Source organism: Astyanax mexicanus, chromosome 15 (genome assembly GCF_023375975.1).
Source record: "Astyanax mexicanus isolate ESR-SI-001 chromosome 15, AstMex3_surface, whole genome shotgun sequence".
NCBI lineage: Eukaryota > Metazoa > Chordata > Actinopteri > Characiformes > Acestrorhamphidae > Astyanax > Astyanax mexicanus.
Genome location: NC_064422.1, coordinates 6,515,921 through 6,539,023, shown reverse-complemented (window position 1 = coordinate 6,539,023; position 23,103 = coordinate 6,515,921). Strand labels below are relative to the sequence as shown.

Here is a 23,103-nt window from a genome sequence, read left to right as displayed (position 1 = left end):
CCAGTAGATACAGATACAGCATTTTAGTACTTAAGTACAGTAGTGAAGTAAAATAATACTCCAGTAGATGCAGATACAGTATTTCAGTAGTAAAAAAAATAATTTTAAGGCAATTAAGTCATTTTGGCTATTTTATGAATAATGATCATAATAAGTGTAACTTTGATTTTTTTTACCTATTTTAAGCAGTTTTCACTAAAAATAAGCACACAAATTCACCTAAGCAAAAAAAAAAAAAAGATTTCTGCTTGATTTTAATCTTACTTCACTAATTTTAAGACTTATTTTAAGAACTGGCTGATTTTTTTTGGGTTAATATAAGCATATATGTCTCAATTTACATATATTTTCACTATGTGGCAGTCAAATCTGGCACATATCTGATTTGCGGCAATGAGACTCGGAATTTATGTGACTTTAACATCAAACAGAAGGAAACAACAAGATGGTGAGGAGAACGGAAAGTGAGCGCGAGTAGATGAGAAAATGGACAGCGGCAGTGATTATATTAAAAGGCTGTTTTTTTATTTGGTGTTCCCAAATAAATGGTCCTTTGTCCCAAATAGGAGGGGTAGGAGGGGCACTGGGTGATGTATGGGTTTAGAGGCGGGGCAGGAGGGAGAGCTGATTGGCTGAGCTGCAGCAGCAGCAGTGTGCCTCTGATAGCGGTGAGATATAGACAGTTCGATGTCAGCAGGGGGTAGCAGTATTATTATTGATAGTAGGCCTGTCACAATAATTACATTATCGACTTATCGTTCAATAAATGGACAAGACCTCAATCATTTTAATAATCGTGATATTTTCCATTGTGTTACACTTACAAAATGAGGCACGTGCTTTATGCCAGTACAATGCGGGCCAGCTGGGACAGACCGGGGCCGCACAGTCCCCCCCCCCCCCCAGTTTTACTGTCTTTAAAAGGGTATAATTCCTTTGTTATGATATGTTATTATTAAATTAGTGCCATTTAATGGTCTTAACAATATCGCTTATCGCAATAATTTCTGAGACAACACATCATCCACACCTATAGCACAGTTGAACCCGAGAGGGCACAATAATAGTGTTTTTTAAAGGTCAGGAAATGGTTATACCAACAGGACTGGTATGTTTTATTACTTCAAAGGAACACATTTCAGCTATTAATGAAGAAAAAAAATGGTTTAAGGTATAGTGTCTCTTTAATACCCAGTCTAAAGCATAAGATAAAATGATCTGAGATCATTTAATCAGTTATCCAGTAGAAAGCAGCGAAAATAGATAACTTTATAAAATAAATTTAGACTTACAGTTAGTTTAGTTCCATTTGTTTCATAGTTTCAGCTGTGTATTAAATGCTTAGATGCTTGTGAAAGACGAGATGTTTGTTCGTGTTTGCCTCATTAGTATTCGTCAGTGTGGTCCGGGTTCAGAACGGACCTGGAGAAGATGCTTACACTGATTTCAGAGTGCCTGTTTGGTCACGACCTGCTGTCGAGTTGGGGCTTTGCCACTGATTGCACACAGGCGAGACAGATACCCTAATTTAAGCCCAGATAGGGACTATATGGGGGCTCAGAGGGTTTGAGGAGGTCTCCCTTATCTGTGGGCATCTAGTGGGGTCGGCAGCTGGAATAAGAGAGAGAAATTGGTTCTTGCCAAGGCGTTTCAGCCATCTGATAGGATTCACCTCGTGCACAGCCCCCCCCCACACTAGTATTCAGAGCTAAAAATAGTCCTGAAACTTGGACGGAATAAATGAAGTACTTGTTACTGTGGTCGTGTATGAGGTTCAGGTAGATCCGCTGAGCTCCATCTGGCAGGCTTTTCACAACAGCCCGGGGCAGTCCCCTGCAGGAAGCATGCTCTTTATTGCAGAATCCTTTTCCTGCTGATGCCCTCCAGGTAACTCTATACCCCCAGCCCTATCCTGGTCCCTTGTTTTCCCTATAGGTCTCCCCAACTAAGCAACGCTCTGGCCTTGTGGAGTTTAGGGCTGTGCGATATGACCAAACATTATACAACATTCTGAAGAAATTTCAAAACAGATGAGAAAACAAAGTCATCTGAAACAGGTTACAAAGTCATTCTTAGGCATTGGGACTCCAGCAAACCACAGTAAGAGCTATTATTCACAAAAAAAACGAAAACAGAGTGAACTTTCCCAGGAGTGGCTGGCCGACCGAAATTATTCCAAAGGGGCGTGGACAACTCATCCATGAGGTCACAAAAGAACCCAGAACAACATTTAAAGAACTGCAGGTCTCACTTTTCTCAGTTAAGGTCAGTGTTAATGATTCAAAAATAAGAAAGAGACTGGGAGAAAATGGTCTCCAAGGGAGAGTTCCAAGGCAAAAAACACTTAAAAGAACACAACGACCCATCTCACATGGTGATCCCAAAAACTTTGGGTAAATATTTTTCATATTGACGTGACCAAAGTGTATCTTTTTTGGAAATTGTGTTCCAAAAACCTTTTAGAAGGTGCTTAGTTTCAGAAAAACAAACATTATACTGAATGTTAAACATGGTGGTGGTAGTGTGATGGTGTGGATCTGCTTTGCTGCTTCAGGGTCTGAACAACTTGCTGTAATAGATGGAACCAGGAATTCTACTGGCCATCTGTTTGTGACCTCAAGCTCAGGTGTACTTAGGTTCTGCAACAGGACAATGATCCAAAGCACTCAAACCAATCTACCTGGCTAAAAAAAAAAAAGTGGTCTAGTTAAAGTCTGATTGAGATGCTGTAGATGATCTTAAACAGGATGTTTATGCTGGAAAATCTTCTGTGTCTGAATTAAAACAATTCTGTAAAGAAGAGTGGAACAAAATTCCTCCACAGAGATGTGAAAGGCTCGTTTCCAGACTTTTTTCCATTTTGCATTTGTTGCCACCAAGTTATTTGGTTTTAGGTTTGGAATTTTGGGAATTTTTGCCTTTAATAAATAAAATTATCGTTTAAACATGCTTTTTAGATTTATTCCGGTCCTCTTTGTCTGATATTAAAGATATGATTAAAGAAAAAAGCAAAAAAAAAAAATACTCTTTTTGCCACAGTAGATGATAGACTGTAATTTTAAATGACAGGTGTTTTTCTATTGTCACACAAAATATAATGCGATAACATGCCGCCTCATGTGGGTTCTACACAGTGGTCTACCAAATAAAAAATTCTTTATGCTTTTCTGCACTATATAGTTTTTTTTTTTTTACTCATGCTGGAGTCTTTCTACACATCTTTGGCAGTAATGTGGCTGTAGTCAAACAAGCGTCATCATCCTGCTGTGTTTCTGAGTCCACTCTCCTGTTGCCGAGTTCTGGGTTTGACACATTCAAGCAGCGGGGTGTACACCAGCCTCTGCTGTGTCTGGCATTAACGGGGCTTTTCAAGTTTGCACAACCCCTCCAAATCTCACTGCTGGGTGGGGGGAGGGTGGGGGGTGCGTTTGTTTTACGATTGACTCTGATTTCCATCTCTCATCAAAGCAGCCCAGTACCGGCCCTTCCTAAAATAATCGAAAACATGTGAAACATATGAAAATTCATGGATAATTTCACTTTTTTAGGAAGGAAAAGGTTTTTAGCAGCTCCTTGTAAATTTATTGGTTGTGAAATTAAATTTAGTAAAGCCGCAAACAGCTTGAAACATTTATGTGTGAAGTATTTATATGTAGTGGAGTAAAGATGTCCTAAGCAGATAATAAAGCCACGCCCCCTGTGTGTGTTTGTTTCCTTAGCTTGGAATATCTTCGTTTAGAAGAAAAATTAGTTCTTGTATTATTACATTAAGCTTCTATAGATGGGACAAAAATAATCGGTATTCAGTTACTGCCCTGTTACTGCATTTATACCACAGTTCCATTATCATCCATTTTTATTAAAAGATCTTGAGTTAAAGAGGACGAGAAAATAGGATCTGTTTGGTTATACACACTCTGAGTTAAAATAGTTCCATTGCTGCTCTGTTTGTAGCTGCTCTGTTTGGCTTGTAAGCGCTCCATCATTGCTAGGCTACCTGTTTATGGTGGAGTAATACATGAAGTTCTTCGGTTACAGTACACTACTGGGTGATAACGGCACTCAAAGAACACCTCTCAGCCAATCACATTGCAGGGTCGGAACTACATGAGGTATAAATCTTAATAACTAAGACTGTCAGGAATAGATCTTTTGTGGACCACACAGACTATATAATAAGTAAGTGTCACCTTTTTGACCCATTTGCATACTAGAGTTTATTCTAGAGCTGGGCGATATGACCCAAAAGAAAATCTTTTGTTTTTAAAAAAGATTTATCTATTTATCTATTTTTTTTTTTTACCTAATACAAATCAAACCATCGATGACAAAGAAATGATTGGAAGAAATATTTTCTTTATTTTGGTTTTGGTTAAGTTTCTCCTTTGTGATTCAAGTGCAAGATGAGATAGCAGCCCATATCACTGTAAATAGTGGGAACATCTTTCTCCAATATATGCAATATATGCACGACACGCAGCGCCTGGTGCTGCCTCCTCCTCCAGCTCTCTGGCTATTCTTTGTCGTGAAACTCTGAGCAGAGTTTTTGTTGGTATATAAAACAAAAAATGACGACTAAAAAACTGGGCTGAAATCGTGTAGTGTGAACCTGGCATAAGCAGCCACATTTATCTTTAAGGACAGATCTGAACACTCTTGGTGAGATTTTAATCTCAGTGTCTTCATGAAGGAGAGTCACCTGGAATATTTTTCTCAGCATATTGAAGGAAGGAGTTTCTGGAGGTGCTGAACAATAGTTGCTGCTTTTCCTTCACGCTGTGAGGCTCCAGCTCATCCCAATTAAATCACGTCAAATCACCATCTCAGTTCATCAGGTTTAGATCAGCGGATTAATGTGAAGGACAAAGATTTGACCTCTTGAAGCCACTGAGAAAATAAAAAAAAAAAATCTTAAAATCTTTAATCTAAGCTTTAATCTAACATACAAAACATATTCTGTTTTTTTTTTTTTTTTTTGGAAAATAATTCTTTAATATGGTCTTAAATAGTAAATTTACATTGTAAAACAAGTCATAGAAAAAAAGAAAATACATTAAATGGTACAGTATTGAGTATATTTGTGGCATGAGGCCTAAAACTGTGGCTTGAGCTGAACTGTCGAGTTTGGACGGATATTTCAGACTCTAATAGTCATCCCCTCATTCACACATGCATGAAGTGAACCGGAAAAGGTCCCTGTTTTTCTCCCATCTGCTGCGCTAATGATGAAAGTGGGCTATACTTAACCCGCCTGAGACTTTTAAATAGGCCAGAGTGAGAGTTATTGGATTTCCTCTTCAGAAAAGCACAGACGCCGCGGATCTGCTCTGGAAATCTGCAAGTAACAGTTTAAGCACTTCGTCTGCCGAGCTGCCACAAACCCTCTCCACGTGCTGCTGGTTGCATAGCAACCTTCTGGATGCTCATCCTTTGGTAATTTATTTACATTTGCATTAACACATAGCAGCTCCCTTCACATACACACACACACACACACACACACAGATACACACTGCAGACAAAAAACTGGGACAATAGGTCTCTTTAGATTTTGTTTTAGGTTTTGATCACATTTTTATGATACTTATTATGAGCTGAATTGGAGCAGAGGAAGTTACATCAGCGCAGAATTACATAATTCGCCTTTTTTTCCCCCTCAGTTAAATGAAAGTTTATTATTACCATTGTACAACCCAAGATCAGAGAAATTTTATCCAGAATGCAGAATACAAGAAAAAAAAACAACAACATCAGTGTATCTTTCCTTTTTCTTTTTTCTTGACTTTTATCTGATTGCAGAGAGTAGAAACCCAATATTGAAAGGACAGTAAAGCATTTTCACTTTTAAATATTATGCGGAGACAAAGGATACAAAGCAATGAAGTGTTGCAGGTGTTTTATTTTGTCTCAATCCTCCTGTAAACACGTCTTAATTATGCAACAGTACAGTGTCTTTGTTGTTGCATTTTTCCCATTTGAGGCAGGTTTTAAGACGAGTTTGGACATAAAATCACATAAAAATAATTGTAATAGTAATCATGATTCTTTTTTTAATGCTGATAGTTCCCTGTATTTTTGAGAGAGGGGCAAAAATAATAGTGTAGTGTGGTTTAGGTCAGACAGACAAGAGCTTTTTTTTACTGTATTTTATTATTTTGAGAGAGAGAGAGAGAGAGAGAGAGAGAGAGAGGGAGAGACAGTGAAAGAGAGAGAGATAGAGATAGACAGCGAGTTAGAGTGACAGGGAAAAAGAGAGAGCGAGTTAGAGCGAGAGGGAGAGAGAAAGCAAGAGAGAGAGTGAGTTAGAGAGAGAGCGAGTTAGAGCAAGAAGGAGCGAGAGAGAGAGAGAGAGAGAGAAAGAAGGAGAGAGAGCGAGTTAGAGAGAGTGAGAGAGAGACAGCGAGTTAGAGCGAGAGGGAGAGAGAGAAAGAGGGAGAGAGCGAGTTAGAGAGAGTGAGAGAGACAGCGAGTTAGAGCGAGAGGGAGAGAAAGAAAGAAAGAAAGAGAGAGAGAGGGAGAGAGAGAGAAAGAAAGAAAGAGATAGAGAGGGAGAGAGAAAGAAAGAAAGAAAGAGAGAGAGAGGGAGAGAGAGAGAAAGAAAGAAAGAGATAGAGAGGGAGAGAGAAAGAAAGAAAGAGAGAGAGGGAGAGACTGAGGTAGAGAGAGAGGGAGAGAGTGAGAGAGAGAGAGAGAGAGAGAGGAAGAGAGTGAGAGAGAAAGAGAAAGAGTGAGGTAGAGAGAGAGGGAGAGAAAGAGCTAGTGAGAGATCACAGGTGTTTAGTTTAGGCTTGTGCTCTAACCCTTTATAGTCAAGTCAAGTCAAGAGGCTTTTATTGTCATTACATCTGAGTACAGGTACACAGTGTGATGAAATTACGTTCCTCCGGAACCATGGTGCAACATAGAACCACAAGCAATAGACAACATAAAGTGCAGGAGTGACGACAGTGCAACATAAAATTATAAAATTATAACACTAAATAACAATAAATACAATAAATACAAAAGACGAGACAATTTAAAGACAGGACAGTGCAGTACCGATACGGTATAATAAAGTGTATAGTGGGGAAAAGGTGCAGAGATGTGTGACATACTGTAACATATAGAACATATATAATCACAGCAGTTACTGAGGTAGAGTTTATAGTTTTTAAGAGTGCAGCAAATAAAGTCATGTCAGCCTCTGTGTGCTGACTGGGTGTGTGTGTGGGTGAAGTTCAGTTCTTTGTGAGTGTAAAGGGGGGGGTGTACAGTTTAGTTTTGTGTAAAGGGGGGGGGGGTGTACAGTTTAGTTTTGTGCGAGTGTGTTGGGTGAGTGGTGGGTGGGGTGGGGGTTCAGTTCTGTCTCTGTGCGTTGAGAAGTCTGACTGCCTGGTGGATGAAGCTGTTGCAGAGTCTAGTAGTGGAGGCTCGGATGCTCCTGTATCTTCTGCCGGACGGCATCAGAGCGAAGAGTCCGTGTGAGGGATGGGTGGGGTCGTCCACAATGCTGGTGGCTTTGCGGATGCAGCGTGTGGTGTAGATCTCAGTGATGGAGGGAAGAGAGACTCCGATGATTTTCTCAGCTGTCCTCACTATCCGCTGTAGGGTCTTGCGGTCTGAGGTGTTGCAATTCCCAAACCAGACGGTAATGCAGGTGCTCAGGATGCTTTCTACAGTGCCTCTGTAGAACATGGTGAGGATAGGAGGTGGGAGATGTGCTTTCCTCAGTCTCCGCAGTAAGTAGAGGCGCTGCTGGGCTTTCTTGGTTATGGAGCTGGTGTTGAGGGACCAGGTGAGGTTCTCTGCAATGTGAACACCGAGGAACTTGGTGTTATCCACAATTTCCACAGCAGAGCCGTTGATGTTCAGCGGGTGGTGGACACCTGGAGCTCTCCTGAAGTCAACAACCATCTCCTTGGTTTTATCCACGTTAAGAGATAGGTTGTTGGTTCTGCACCAGTCCGTCAGCCGACTACAGTTGTGTCATCAGCGAACTTGATGATGTGGTTTGAGCTGTACTTTGCAGTACAGTCTTGAGTCAGCATGTGGGCTGAGCACACAGCCCTGGGGGGCGCCGGTGCTCAGTATGGTGGTGCTGGAGGTGTTGTTTCCAATCCTGACTGATTGTGGTCTCTCAGTCAGGAAGTCTAAAACCCAGTTGCAGAGGGAGGAGTTCAGGCCCAGCAAGCTCAGTTTTCCGATCAGATGCTGAGGGATGATGGTGTTGAATGCTGAACTGAAGTCGATGAACAGCATTCGAACATAGCAGTCTTTGTTGTCCAGGTGGGTGAGAGCCAGGTGGAGCGCAGTAGAGATGGCATCGTCTGTTGATCTGTTTGGACGATACGCAAACTGCAGAGGGTCCAGTGAGGACGGGAGCTGGTTTTTGATGTGCCTCATGACCAGCTTCTCAAAGCACTTCATGATGATGGGAGTAAGTGCAATGGGACGGTAGTCATTAAGGCAGGACACTTGAGACTTCTTCGGCACAGGGACGATGGTGGTCGTCTTGAAGCACGTCGGCACGATTGCAGTACTCAGAGAGATGTTGAAAATGTCCGTGAGAACATCCAGGAGTTGTTCTGCACATCCTCTGAGCACTCTGCCAGGTATGCTGTCTGGTCCTGGGGCTTTCCGTGGGTTGACTCTGAGTAGAGTTTTCCGCACATCAGCTGAGGACAGGCACAGTACCTGATCGTTTGGAGGAGGTGTAGTCTTCCTTGCTGCCGTGTAGTTCTGTGCTTCGAACCTTGCATAGAAGGAGTTCAGTGCATCTGGAAGGGAGGCATCACTGTTACAAGCAGGGGGGGGTGACTTGTAGTTGGTGATGGTCTGGATGCCCTGCCACATGCGCCGAGTGTCAGTAGTGTCCTGGAAGTGGGAGTGGATTTTCTTTGCGTAGGTGCGCTTTGCCTCTCTGATCCCCCGGGAGAGCTTGGCTCTAGCTGTTCGGAGGCCAGCCCTGTCCCCTGACTTAAAGGCCTTGTCTCGGGATCTCAGCAGCGCACGCACCTCTGCAGTCATCCACGGCTTCTGGTTGGGGCGGGATGTGATGGTTTTGGAGACAGTAACATCCTCAATGCACTTGCTGATGTAGCCAGTCACTGAGTCTGTGTACTCCTCCAGGTTGATGGAGTCATCAGAGGTAGCAGCTTCTCTGAACATGTCCCAGTCAGTGTGCTCAAAACAGTCCTGAAGAGCAGAGATGGCTCCTGGAGGCCAGGTTGTAACTTGCTTATTCTCTGATTTGGCACGTCCGATGAGCTGTCTGTATGCTGGGATGAGCATGACAGAAATATGATCAGAGTAGCCGTAGTGGGGGCGGGGCTCTGCTCTGTACGAACCAGGAATGTTAGTATACACAATCGAGCAGGTTAACTCCACGGGTTGGAAAATCCACATGTTGGTGAAAGCTGGGCAGCAGAGCCTTCAGATTACTGTGATTGAGATCACCAGCAACAATAAACAGTCCGTCGGGGTGTGAGTTCTGGAGTTTGGAGATAACAGTGTACAGTTCTTGCAGAGCGTTAGCATTAGCACCGTTAGCATTAGCATTAGCACTGGGTGCTACATACACTGCTATTATGTACACGCTGCTAAGCTCTATGGGCAGGTAGAATGGCCTGGCTCTGACTACAGCAAACTCCACCAGCGGCGAGCAGTAGCTGGAGATCAGCGCAGCGTTGTTACACCATGCTGTGTTGATGTAAACACACACCCCACCTCCACGTAACTTGCCCGAGAGGCGGGCGTTGCGGTCCGCGTGGTAGCTTAGCATGCCGCTCACCTCAATCGCGGAGTCCGGGATGGAGTCCGTTAACCACGTCTCCGTGAAAATGAACACACAGCAGTCTCTGAACTCGCGCTGGGATGTCCGCTGGAGCCGGAGATAGTCAATCTTGTTCGGCAGGGAGCAAACGTTGGAGAGAAGGAGAGATGGAACCGCTGGCCGGCTGGAGTTAGCCATTAGCTTAGCGCGGACTCCGGCTCTCTTACCGCGCTTTCGGCTCCTCGCGCAACACTTGCGTAGAGACCGCTTCCGGCTAGCAGGCTCAGGAAACGCTGCGGATCTTAGCAGGCCTAGCGCGCGTAGCTCCGCTCGTAGACCGTCTGTAAGTACAGATTTTTGTTGATTTTGCAGGTCTAGCAGGGTCTGTCGGTCGTAAGTTGTTCCCATAGCGAACTTTTGCATGATTGCGAGTTCAGATCGGATTATTTACACAGAAAAACAAACAAAAGCACCGTGTTTTGCTTCTGGAGTGGCCGCTGCGACTGCTCGCGCCGCCGACAGTGTGGGCAGTGACTGTAGAGGTAGAAATATAGACTGTAGAGGTAGAAATATGCAAATTTCTTTGAGGAACAAGGTTTTTAAACATTTTCTCACGCATTTGTTACAAGCTGTTATAATTGTTCCGTTAGCAAGCTCTTCATTTACCTGCTTCTTAACTTGTTTTGGAATAGATGTATAGTAACAAATGGAATTGAGTTAACTGAAGAAAACATCTTGGGCTCTATCATACACCCTGTTCAAGGAGTGTCGCGATGCTCTTTGCTATCTTACTCCCTGCCAACAGTCGATTTTCATACTTTTTGGGCCCGTGCTGTTAAAATAGCATCAGAGTTTAAGATTAAATCTTCACTGATGGGTGTGGTGATCTGGAAGTGAGGTGTGTTCAGGTAAATTTCTGGCGTGTTGCTATCTTGGTGGCGGAAAACACAGGTGCGCCACTGACTGATTTAAACCCTGACAACATTCAATAGTCACCTGCCTATACCTACGCAGGTGCGACTTCCACATACACTGCAGCACACAAATCCAGCTTTTACATCAACAATAAAAACAGAATACACAATAAAATAGCATTCCTGTTCCCCTAAATGATGTGCTCATGCACCTTCACCTTCGGTCAGTTTCTTATGCTCAGATGTGCAAAAGTGTCGTGCTTTTAAGATATTAACGCGCCAAAGTCAGAGCGCACCTGACTCTTAAAGGGAATGGCAAGTAAAAAGCTGATATAAAGCTGAGATGGTTTATTTCACGTTACGGCCAAAAGACACCCATGATTAATTAAGGAAAGTGGTACATGCCTTTTGCGTGTTTTTTTCGAGCTGTGCAAGAAAAATTTTACATTGCAAATGTTTTTTATTTTTTATTTTTTTCAATATATATCGTAATATTAATCAATGCAGGGCCCATCACCAGCCCGGTTACCTTGTGTCTACTCCTGACACCCATGCCCTGACACTCTCGCTTCTTAGGCAGCAGCAGCCTGTCACTCACACAGACACAGAGACAGAGACAATGCTGTGCATCTACTTCTTGTGTCAAGAATAAATATCTTGGGTTCATACTGACATACATCCGACACGTTTTTAATGTGTATTCTATAATTTGGACTTTTATATAATGTCAGTTATATGATACATTGTGTTGATCCATTACAGCTTGGGCTGATCAACCCAAGAGAGTTTTTAGATTTTTAGATTTTATTTTGCCTCCATCCTTTGTGTCACAGATACAAGACAAACTTAAAGCTAACAAGAAGTGAAAGCTAACAGGCTGCAATTAGCATGATGCAAATTACACGCCACAGTTAGTTGTCACAGTCGTAATGCAGAGAAATCCCATAAGGACGTGTCCATATGGTGGCTGGAGCTGAATACAGCGGTGCTGTCGTTTCTCTTTTCTTTAGTGAATGTTCCGGTACTCCATCACTGAAGCCTTAATACATGAAGCGCCACAGATAACAGCTGGGGCCACGGTATTGTCTGAGCTACGGCTTTATCTAGGTTAAGAGACCCTGTTGTAACCATGAAATTAGTCATGCTCTATAGATTCTATAGACTGAAATGTGTATTAGTAATATGATTTCAGCTCTTGAGAGCTCCTGGCACCTTATTTTCCATGGAAACGATGAGGGTATCTTTTTATTTTGTGTTTGAACTTTCTAATGAACAGTGAATCCATTGATACAGGTTTAACCACAGTGATAGTAAATGTACAGAATATGTAGTAGGGATGTAAAATATATATTTTAAATTTTTTATAGGCTGTCACAATAATTACATTATCGACTTATCGTACTGTAAATGTACATGACCTCAATAATATAAGATAATCGTGATATTGTCTATTGTTTTTATTTAAATGTTTTTTTCACATATAAAGTGGCGTTAAAAAAAGTATTTGCCCCCTTACAGATTTCTTTTTATTTTGCATTTTGTCATACTTACGTTTTTCACATTATCAAACAAACTTTAATATTAAAGAAATATTACCTGAGTAAATATAAAAATCACTTTTTACATGATGATTTCATTTATTAAGGAAAAATAACTATCCAAACCATCCAAACCTGGCCCCCCATAAACTAACTGTGATTAGTCACACTTTTTGAAAAGCTGAGTTGAATTTAAATACCAACCCCAACCAGGCCTAATTACTGCCAGACCTGTAGAATCAAGAAATCACTTAAACAGAACCTGTCTGACAACATGAAGCAGCTTAAAGATCTTAAAAATCAACACATGATGCCCCAATCTGAAGAAACTCAAAAACAGATGAGAAAACAAAGTCATTGATCATCTATCAGTCTGGAACAGGTTACAAATTATTTTCTAAAGCTTTGGGACTCCAGAGAACCACAGTGAGAGCTATTATTCACTAATGGAGAAAACATGGAACACTGATGAACCTTTCCAAGAGTGGCCGCTTGACCGAAATGACTCCAAAAGGGCATGGACAACTCATCCAGGAGGTCACAAAAGAACCCGGAACAACATTTAATGAACTGCAGGTCTTAGTTAACTCTCAGTTACGGTCAGTGTTAATGATTCAATAATAAGAAAGAGACTGGTTGAAAATGGTCTCCATGGGACAGATAACATCTTGATGATCTCCAGAACTTTGAAATATAACTTTATAAATATTCTTTGTACTGATGTGCCAAAAGTGGAGCTTTTTGGAAGGTGTGTGTCCCATTTCATTTGTTATAAAACTATCACATCATTTCAGAAAAATAACTGAATCATACTGAACGTAAAACATGGTGGTGGTAGTGTGATGCCCTGGAGCTGCTTTGCTGCTTCATGGTTTGGATAAATGTGCTGTAATTGATGGAACCAGGAATTCTGCTGTTTACTAGACAGTCCTGAAGGAGAATATCTGGCCATCTGTTCGTGACCTCAAGCTCAGGTGTACTTGGGTTCTGCAGCAGGACAATGATCCAAAGCACACAAACAAGTCCACCTCTGAATGGCTTAAAAAAATTAAATGAAGGTTTTGGAGGAGTGGCCTAGTCAAAATCTGATTGAGATGCTGTGGATGACCTTAAACAGGCTGTTCTTGCTGGAAAATCCTCCAATATGGCTGAATTGAAACAATTCTGTAAAGAAGAGTGGAACAAAATTCATTCCTCCACAGAGATGAGAAAAACTTGTTGCCAGTTATCAGTAAAGCTTGATTGCAATTGTTGCCGCTAAGGGTGACGAAACCAAGTTCTTAGTTTTAGGGGGCAAACACTTTTTCACAGAGGGCTAGATTGGTTTAAATTGTTTGTTTCCTTTAATAAAAAAAATATATCATTTAAAAAGTGTTTTTTATTTTTAATCAGGTTATATTTGTCTGATATTAAAGTTTGATTAACATTAAGAAAAAAATATCAGTATCACAAAAAGGCAAAAACAAAAGAAATATGATGAAAAAAAAAAAATACTTTTTCACACCACTGTATAACAGAGAACAGTATATTAGCCAGTCGTGCAACTCCATACAAACAGTGTAAACTGCAGAAAGTAAAAAAAAAACATAAAAAAAAAAACAGAGTATACATTTTCCAAACTATGATTGTTTAAAAATGTGTTGTATTTAAAAAGGTATAATTGCTTTGTTATGCTATACTATTATCATTAAGTCAGTGAAGTTAAATGGTCTTAAAATAACAATAATATCGTTAATCGCAATATTTCTGGGACGATATATCGTCCACAAAAAAATTCAATATCAAAAAATACGTTTTCATACAGTTAAAACACCTCAACATCAAACGAACTGCAATAGCACTGTGAATAACTGCAAAGTCCAGTAGCATTTTAGAAATCAGTTCAGAATTTCCCTCGGGGATCAATAAAGTATCAATAAAGTATCCATCCATCCATCCATCCATCCATCACTTTTGCATCATCACCATAAACAGTGCTCCATAATCTTCATCTGCGATCTCCAGTCTCCAGACTACACTACCCAGAACACACCACACACTGACATCACTCACTCACACAACCACAATACACTGTGCACGATACTACCCGGAAGCCAATCACCCACTTATTGATTACACCTGTCTCACACAGTATAAATACACCCCCTATCCACTCACGCTTTGCTGAGTGTTGTTTGGCTAACCGCCACTTTTTGACGACGCATTTCTGATTCTTGTGTTTTGATCTCTCGTGCACCTTTTGCATCTTAGGACGAACAAGTGTGATTAATCACAGTTAATCACATAATATTGTCAGGATTGATGACGTATGTGTGCAAAAAAAGGGAAGTTGTAATTTGGAATAACGCTGGTGCTGACTGATGACATACAGGCAAGAAGGTGGACATCACACTCATATTGCATGCTCAACAATCATGTCAACACTGACCTAATTTGTGCCATATTAAGAACCTAGATTTATTCAATGGCTTTACATTATTTTATATCAATGGAATGCATGTGAAATTTCAGAACACATGAGCTCAGGACTTGATCATAGTTAGTAAAGCACTTTTTTGTGACCTACACTTTTGTTATTTAATGCAATATAAACAATATACAGCTCTGTAAAAAAAAATAATAATAATAAACCACTCAGTTTTTTTAATCAGTTTCTCTGATTTTGCTATTTATAGGTTTATGTTTGAGTAAAATGAACATTGTTGTTTTATTCTATAAACTACAGACAACATTTCTCCCAAATTCCAAATAAAAATTCTGTCATTTAGAGCATTTATTTGCAGAAAATTATAAATGGCTAAACTAATAAAACAAGATGCAGAGCTTTCAGACCTTGAATAATGCAAAGAAAAGTTCATATTCATAAATTAATTACAGTTAAACAATATTTGGTGGAATAATCCTGGTTTTTAATCACAGTTTTCATGCATCTTGGCATCATGTTCTCCTCCACCAGTCTTACACACTGCTTTTGGATAACTTTATGCTGCTTTTCTTCTGGTGCAAAAATTCAAGCAGTTCAGCGTGGTTAATCATTTTTTAAGTGGTCTCTTATTTCCTTATTTCCAGAGCTGTAGGTCTAAAAATGTTTTATTCATCTCAAATATTAATGAAAACTTTTTTAGCCAATATTATTGATGTGAGTAATGCTCAGTCCTTTATTATCAGAATTAGAATTAATATTAGTGGTATTAGTCATATCACTCTGAAACGTTTCAATCTGTGTTGGTGGCCGGTGTTTGGCGCGTGGTGGAAGTTGAGTGTGGGAGTTGGAAAATGCCAGCTGAACTTGTTCCTGGAGCTCGGCCAACCTTTTCACTTCTTCAGCATGCTTTTTTCACTTAATTGGTTGGGCCCGCTGTGGTAGACCTCTCGCTTAAAGCTCAAGTGTCAATTAGATAGTCTTTGCCAACAGCAGACTTCTCTAATACGCAGGCAGAAAGGCCTGGAAATGTGCTGTTTTCAAATGAGCGCTAACCCAAGCTGAGCTTCACTGATTCCAAGAGACTGGAGGTATTAGCGAGGATCCGCAGACCCAGCCTAGCAGAAACAATCCTGATGCTAATTATCACAGTGATCTCTAGCTAGCGTAATATTTCAAAAAGAGGTACAAATTGCTGTTAACTGCTGGGAGGCAACATGAAAATGAGTCACACTGAAAGCGTTGGGTTTTTATATCCACTTGTTTCAGTAGGAACAGAGTTTTTCATTCACTGCATGAAACCACGAGAGGTAGCGTTAGTAAATTGTCTGTTTTTGAGAAGAACCCAGGTGTTTGACGCACTGCATACCAATAAGCTTTGTACATTTGTTTTTGCTTTAATGTCATACTGATATTTTTCAGATTCTCAAACAAACTAATATCAGAGAAAGATAACCTGAGTAAATATATATAAAAAAAACACTTTTAAATGATAATTTTATGTATTAATAAAAATATATATATACAATAATACAATAATAATACAAACTAATCTAGCCCTGAGTGAAAAAGCATTGCACTCTAAACCTAATAACTTTGCAGTTTGTTGCTTCCAAGGGTGGCACAACAATCAAGCTTTACTGATAACTGGCAACGAGTCTTTCACTGTGGATGAATTCATTTTGTTTCACTCTTCTTTACAGAATTGTTTGGTAACAAAAGTCAAAGTCAAAGTGGTTTTTATTGTCATTGCAGCTATATACAGAGTACACAGTGAAACGAAACAACGTTCCTCCAGGGACCATGGTGCACATAAACACAGTGTAGACAGAACAATAGTGCAACAGTACAAAAGTGCAGACAGACAATACAAGCTTTGCGGATGCTGCGGGTGGTGTAAATGTCCGTGATGGAGGGGAGAGAGACGCCGATGATCCTCTCAGCTGTCCTCACAATACGCTGGAGGGTCTTGCGGTCAGAGACGGTGCAGGTCCCAAACCAGGCAGTGATGCAGCTGCTCAGGATGCTCTCAATGGTCCCTCTATAGAAGAGTGTGAGGATGGGTGGAGGGAGACTGGCCTTTCTCAGCTTCAGGAGGAAGTAGAGACGCTGCTGGGCTTTCTTGGCTGTAGAGCTGGTGTTCAGGGTCCAGGTGAGGTTATCTGCTAAGTGGACACCAAGGAACTTGGTGCTCTTAACAATCTCCATAGAGGACCCGTCGATGTTGAGTGGAGAGTGGGTGTGTTGTGCTCTCCTGAAGTCAACAACCATTTCCTTTGTCTTGTCCACATTCAGGTGAAGGTTGTTGACTGTACACCAGTCTGTCAGCCGCTGCACCTCCTCTCTGTATGCTGACTCGTCGCCTTTGGTGATGAGACCCAGCACGGTTGTATCATCGGCGAACTTGATAAAGCTGTTAGAACTGTGTTTTGCAGCACAGTCATGAGTCAGCAGGGTGAACAGCAGAGGACTCAGGACACTGCCCTGGGGGGCCCCGTGTTCAGTGTGATGGTGCTGGAGGTGCTGCCCCCGAACCGGACTGACTGGGGTCTCCCCGTCAGAAAGTCCAGGATCCAGTTGCAGAGGGGGGTGTTGAGGCCGAGCGAGCTTAGCTTCCTGGTGAGGTTCTGTGGGATGATGGTGTTGAATGCTGAACTGAAGTCTACAAACAGCATTCTGACGTAAGTGTCCTTCTTCTCCAGGTGGGTGAGGGAGAGATGAAGGGTGGTGGTGATGGCATCGTCCGTGGAGCGATTGGGACGATACGCAAACTGCAGGGGGTCCAGTGAAGAGGGCAGTTGTGTCTTGATGTTCCTCATGACTAGCCTCTCGAAGCACTTCATGATGATGGGTGTAAGTGCAACGGGACGGTAGTCATTGAGGCAGGACACTGTGGACTTCTTCGGCACGGGGACGATGGTGGTGGACTTGAGGCACGTTGGGACAGTGGCATGCACAGGGAGATGTTGAAGATGTCCGTGAGAACATCTGTCAGCTGGTCTGCGCACTCCCTGAGCACTCTGCCGGGGATGTCCTGCAGCTTTTCGTGGGTTGACTCTGCGCAGAGTGTTCCTCACATCCACTGCAGTCAGGCACAACACCTGCTCGTCCGGCTTGGGCATGGTCTTTCTCGCCATCGTGTTGTTTTGTGCCTCAAACCGTGCATAAAAGTTGTTTAGGGCATCAGGCAGGGAGGCATCACGTTCACAGGACGGTGGCATTGTCCTGTAGTTGGTGATTGCCTGGATGCCCTGCCACATGCGCCACGTGTCACCCGTGTCCTTGAAGTGGCTGTGGATTCTCTGGGCGTGTGCGCGCTTTGCCTCTCTGATGGCTCTTGACAGGTCGGCTCTCGCTTTCCTCAGGGCCACCTTGTCACCCACTCTGAAGGCGGAGTCGCGGGTCCTCAGCAGCGCACGTACCTCAGCAGTCATCCAAGGCTTCTCGTTTGGGCGTGAGGTGATGGTCTTGGAGACAGTGACATCATCAATACACTTGCTGATGTAGCCAGTGACTGATGCTGCATACTCCTCCAAATCAACAGAATCGCCTTCAGTAGCAGCCTCCCTAAACATGTCCCATGCAGTGCACTCAAAACAGTCCTGAAGGGCAGAGATGGAGCCTGCCGGCCAGGTTTTCACCTGCTTCTGAACTGGTCTGGAGCGTCTGATGAGTGGTGTGTATGTTGGTGTCAGCCAAACACACATGTGATCCGAGAAAGCGAGGTGGGGGCGGGGCTCCGCCCGGTACGCGCTGGGGATGTTTGTGTAAACAAGATCCAGCGCGCTCGCTCCTCTCGTTGCAAAGTTCACATGTTGGTGGAATTTAGGGAGCACTGACTTGAGATTTGCGTGGTTGAAATCTCCGGCGATAATAAACAGTCCGTCTGGGTGTTTGTTTTGCAGATCGCTGATAGTCCGATAGAGTTCACACAGAGCCTCTTTAGCATTAGCACCAATGCTAGCGCTGGGTGGAATGTAGACAGCAGACTTTGTAGACAAAGTCTGTAGACACTTTACAGAAATGTAGACACTTTACTTGGATGGTCCATTTTATGGCCTTGTTGATGCTCAACTGACATTCAACTAACACTAAACTGAATGTCCATTAAATTTAACTTAACCCTATGTTGAATGTAAATAATTCAAAATAGAACCTAACCATACACCTAACCCTAACCTTAACCCTTAATCAACCCTAAAATCTAACCCTACACCTAACCCTAACCTTAACCCTTAATCAACCATAAAATCTAACCCTAACCCTAACCTTAACCTAAGCTTAAAATCTAACCCTACACCTAACCCTTACCCTAACCTTAACCTAAACTTAAAATCTAACTCTAAACCCAATCCTAAAATATTAAGATAAGCGTTTGGATTAGAGTTGAATGTTGGGTTATATTCAATAGAGAATCATTTACTTTCACCTTTTAGTTCATTTGCATTTAATAGACATGTAGTTGAATGTTAGTTGAATGTCAGTTGAGCATCAAAGAGGCCATCAAATGGACCATCCAAGTAAAGTGTTAACAATTGTTTTAATTCAGACACATTTGAGGGTTTTCCAGCATAAACTGCCTGTTTAGAATCATGTCACAGCATCTCAATGACACCTTAATTAGGCCACTCCAAAACCTACATTTAGTTTTTTTTAAAGCCGTTCAGAGGTGGACTTGTTTGTCTACTTTGGATCATTGTCCTGCTGCAGAACCCAAGTACACCTGAGCTTGAGGTCACAAACAGATGGCCGGACATCAACATACTTCAGGATTGTCTGGTAAACAGCAGAATTCCTGGTTTCATCAATTACAGCAAGTTGTTCAGACCCCGAGGAAGCAAAGCAGCTCCAGACCATCATACTACCACCACCATGTTTTACATTTGCTTAATACATCAACCGATGCTAATTATACAGTCGCTCTTTAGAACAACTGTGGCTTTCAGCCTGAAGCTGGTGTCGTCAGACGGTGCCCAACCTTCTTTGGATGTTTTGACCCTTAACCGCTACACCCTCCAGTTGGCGGGTCAGCAGTGGTGGCCAGGTCACTGCCCTCCAGCTCCAGGCTTCCAGCCCCCCTCCTCCCTTTTAAACCAAAGCCAACAAGAGGCTCTTTCTGCTGCCTCCCCAATCCTGCGTATAGCTATTTTACGTTCCTTGCCTGATATGCCAAGTGACGTGAGAAGTGACCATACAGACTGTGCCGGGAACCCTCTACACCCCACCTCCACTGGAAACAACCATGCTTGCCACCCTTTCTCTCTACACTCCATGACAAGTTCTTGATATTTTGACCTCTTTCTCTCATGAGCCTCATCACAGCCTTCTTCCCAGGGGACAGTTAATTCCACAAGGATGATCTTCATTGCTTGCTCTGACCAGATGACTATATCAGGCCTCAGAGTGGTCTGCACAATGGATGGGAAAGTCAGCTTTCGTCCCAGGTCAACTTCCATCTCCCATCCTCGTGTTCCTTGAAGAATGTTGGGTCTAGTCTTCCTTGAAGAAAATGACTGCTCCCCTGCCCTGATGAACTGCAATTTTGGTGCTTGTGGCTTGTGTGTTTGTGGTTTTTTCCTAGCCTGCTCCAAGATGTCTGCGATCACTCTGAGGACCTGGTCATGCCGCCACCTATATCTCCCCTGTGTCAGAGCTGTTTGACACCCAGCCAAGATATGGGAGAGCGTGCCCGTCTTCCCGCACAGCTTGCATAATGGATCCACCCTCAGTCCCCACCTAGCAAGGTTCACTGGTGATGGAAGTGTGTCGTAAACAGACCTCAAGAGGAAACTTATGCGGAATGGCTCCAGCCTCCAGAGTTCAGTCCATGAGACTCTCCTTTTAGGCAGGTCCCATTTGGTCCATGTTCCCTGGGTTGCTAGTTCGACAGCTTTCGCCTTCTGTGTCTCCTCTACTTGACGACGCACTTCATCCTGGACCAGCTCTCTCCTCTGCTGCACACTTGCCTTCCCCCACTGGATGAACCGGGAAGTTCCTAATCCCTGCCGCCCTGTGCAGACATTGCCAATGATGTCCCTTAGCTCCAAAGAACTTTCAGCCTGCCTGATTGCAGCATCTGCTGCCCACTTACGGCCTGCTCTTGTTGTGACCCCGGCATTTCGGACTTGCTCATCTCTAGAGTCTCGGAGGATCATTGCCACTCTGCACTTGGCCACCTTAAACTCCTCTACCACAGATGAAAGTGGAAGTTGAAGCTGCCCTGACCGGATATACAGCCCCACTGCTGTAAAACTGGGTGGGATACCGAGCCACCGCCTCAGATGTTTATTCACTCTTTTCTCCACGCCCTCCACAATAGTCATTGGAATCTCATAGACTGTAAGTAACCACATCAGCCTTGGTAAAAGCCCATGCTGGTAAATCCAAGACTTAAATTTGCCTGGTAGCCCCGACACCTCAATCCTCCTCAGCCACTCATCTGCCTGTTTTTCAGTGCTAGAGATGTTATTCCTATCACTGAGGGTGTCATCATACCACTTTCCCAGGCATTTGATAGGATTCTCTTGGATTGTTGGGATCTCTTCACCTTGGATCTGGAGTCTGACTGCATTAGTCAATCTCCCCCTCCTTATAACCATACTCCGCGACTTCCTGGGCTTGAAGGTCATCCTAGCCCACGATGCCACAGCACCAAGTGTTTTCAGAATCCACCTTGCCTGCACATGAGTATCTGTTGTTATTGTAAGGTCATCCATGAATCCTCTCAGTGGGGGTTGCCTGGCCCCTGCTGCTGTCACTGGTCCCTTGGCCTCCGCTGCTGCTGCTGTAATTAGGAGATTCATCCCCATGATGAACAGGATGGGGGAGACTGTACATCCTGTTACAATCCCCTTCTCCAGTGCTTGCCATGCGGTGGTAAAATGTGTGGTCCGGAACCGCATCTTGAATGACCCCAGATAACTGCTGATCATGTGCCTGATTTTATCCGGGATGTGGTAGTGATCCATTGCCTTATTGATGAGGCTATGTGGCATAGACCCATACGCATTAGCGAGGTCCAGCCAAACAACAGTCAGGTTTCCCTTATTCCTCTTTGCTTCCTGGATTAAATGGCTGAGAATAGTGGTGTGCTCCATACACCCAGAGAATTCTGGTATCCCACCCTTCTGGATTGAGGTGTCTACATAGCTGTTCTCTATCATGTAGGTTGTCATCCGCCTTGCTAAGACTGAGAAGAAGATCTTAGCTTCCACACTCAAAAGGGAGATGGTACGAAACTGGCTGACATCGGAAGATCCCTTCTCTTTCGGCACAAAACAGCCCTCTGCAATCCTCCAGGATGCTGGTATGTTGCCTTTTGCCCACACTTTCCGGAGAAGCTTCCATAGTCTACGTAGCAAAAGTGGGCATTTCTTATAGATTTTATAGGGCAGGCCACTCGGTCCAGGGGCTGATGCTGTCCTTGCCTTCTTCACCACCTCTGATACTTCCTTCCAGGTTGGCTCTCTAATCTCCAGATGTTTTGCAGGGGGTGCGACACTGGTAACCTTTGGGTGGCTGCCCAGATCTTCGTATCTGCAGGAGTCACAGTGGGTTGATCTAAGGACTTCCTCAACCTCCTCTTTGGAGCTGCTCAATGCTCCTGATCTAGCTTCCCCTAACAGAGTCTTGGTAAACCTGTAGGGGTCTTTGATGAACTGAGACCTCTTGACTTCTCTCTCCTTCCTATGTTTCCGTGTCTGCTCCGCCTTCCTCAGCCTGCGCAGCCGGTCTCGGAGTCCAGATGTAAGGTCTTTGATCCCCTCTTTTTCTTCTTGTGCAGCACTCCTAAACCTCCTGGAGAGGATGTTTAACTCTTTCCTCAAGCTCTTTATCTCCTTTTCTCTCCGATTGAGCTGCATCTCCTTTGGGCTGATGGTCTTCCTGTCCTCGATCCCAAACCGCTCCCTGGCCATGTTATATGTTATTGCTGCCATTGTCTCGATTTTCCGCTCTACTGTACCGGCCAAAGCAACTTCGAGGATCTTATCCAGATCTTTGTCCAGCTGCTGCCACTCCTTGTTGCCACTCCTTGTTCAGTATGATTCAGTTATTTTTCTGAAATGATGTGCTGGAAATGTGCTGTTTTCAAATGAGCACTAATGCAAGCTGAGCTTCACTGAATCCAAGAGACTGGAGGTGTTAGCGAAGGTGTTTGACGCATACCAATACCAATGCATACCGATAAAGCTTAATGAAAATAACCACTGACAATTAAAAATATGGATACTGTGGTTCCATCCCAGTCCATTCTATTCTTTTTTCCCGCCATGCCCACTTTTGAGAGTTTGTTTCTTCTGCATTTGTGTTAGAATATCCAGTCAGTTAATATTTAATGTGTTTAATGATCGTATTGCATTTGTATAATGTGAATGCAGTCTGAAGTAGCTACTGCTGTGGACACTGATTAAAAAGTAGCTAGCTATGCTAACCCAACAGTTCAACAGTATATTTAAGCTTATTTACAGCTATTTA

The 23,103-nt window shown here is 43.0% G+C and overlaps 1 protein-coding gene across 2 annotated transcripts in view; it reads left to right on the top strand.

Moving 5' to 3' along the window:
• The window catches only part of prkg1b (protein kinase cGMP-dependent 1b), a 286,216-nt gene that overhangs the window by 51,518 nt on the left and 211,595 nt on the right, over nucleotides 1–23,103 (top strand). The gene's annotated exons all lie outside the window — the stretch shown is intronic.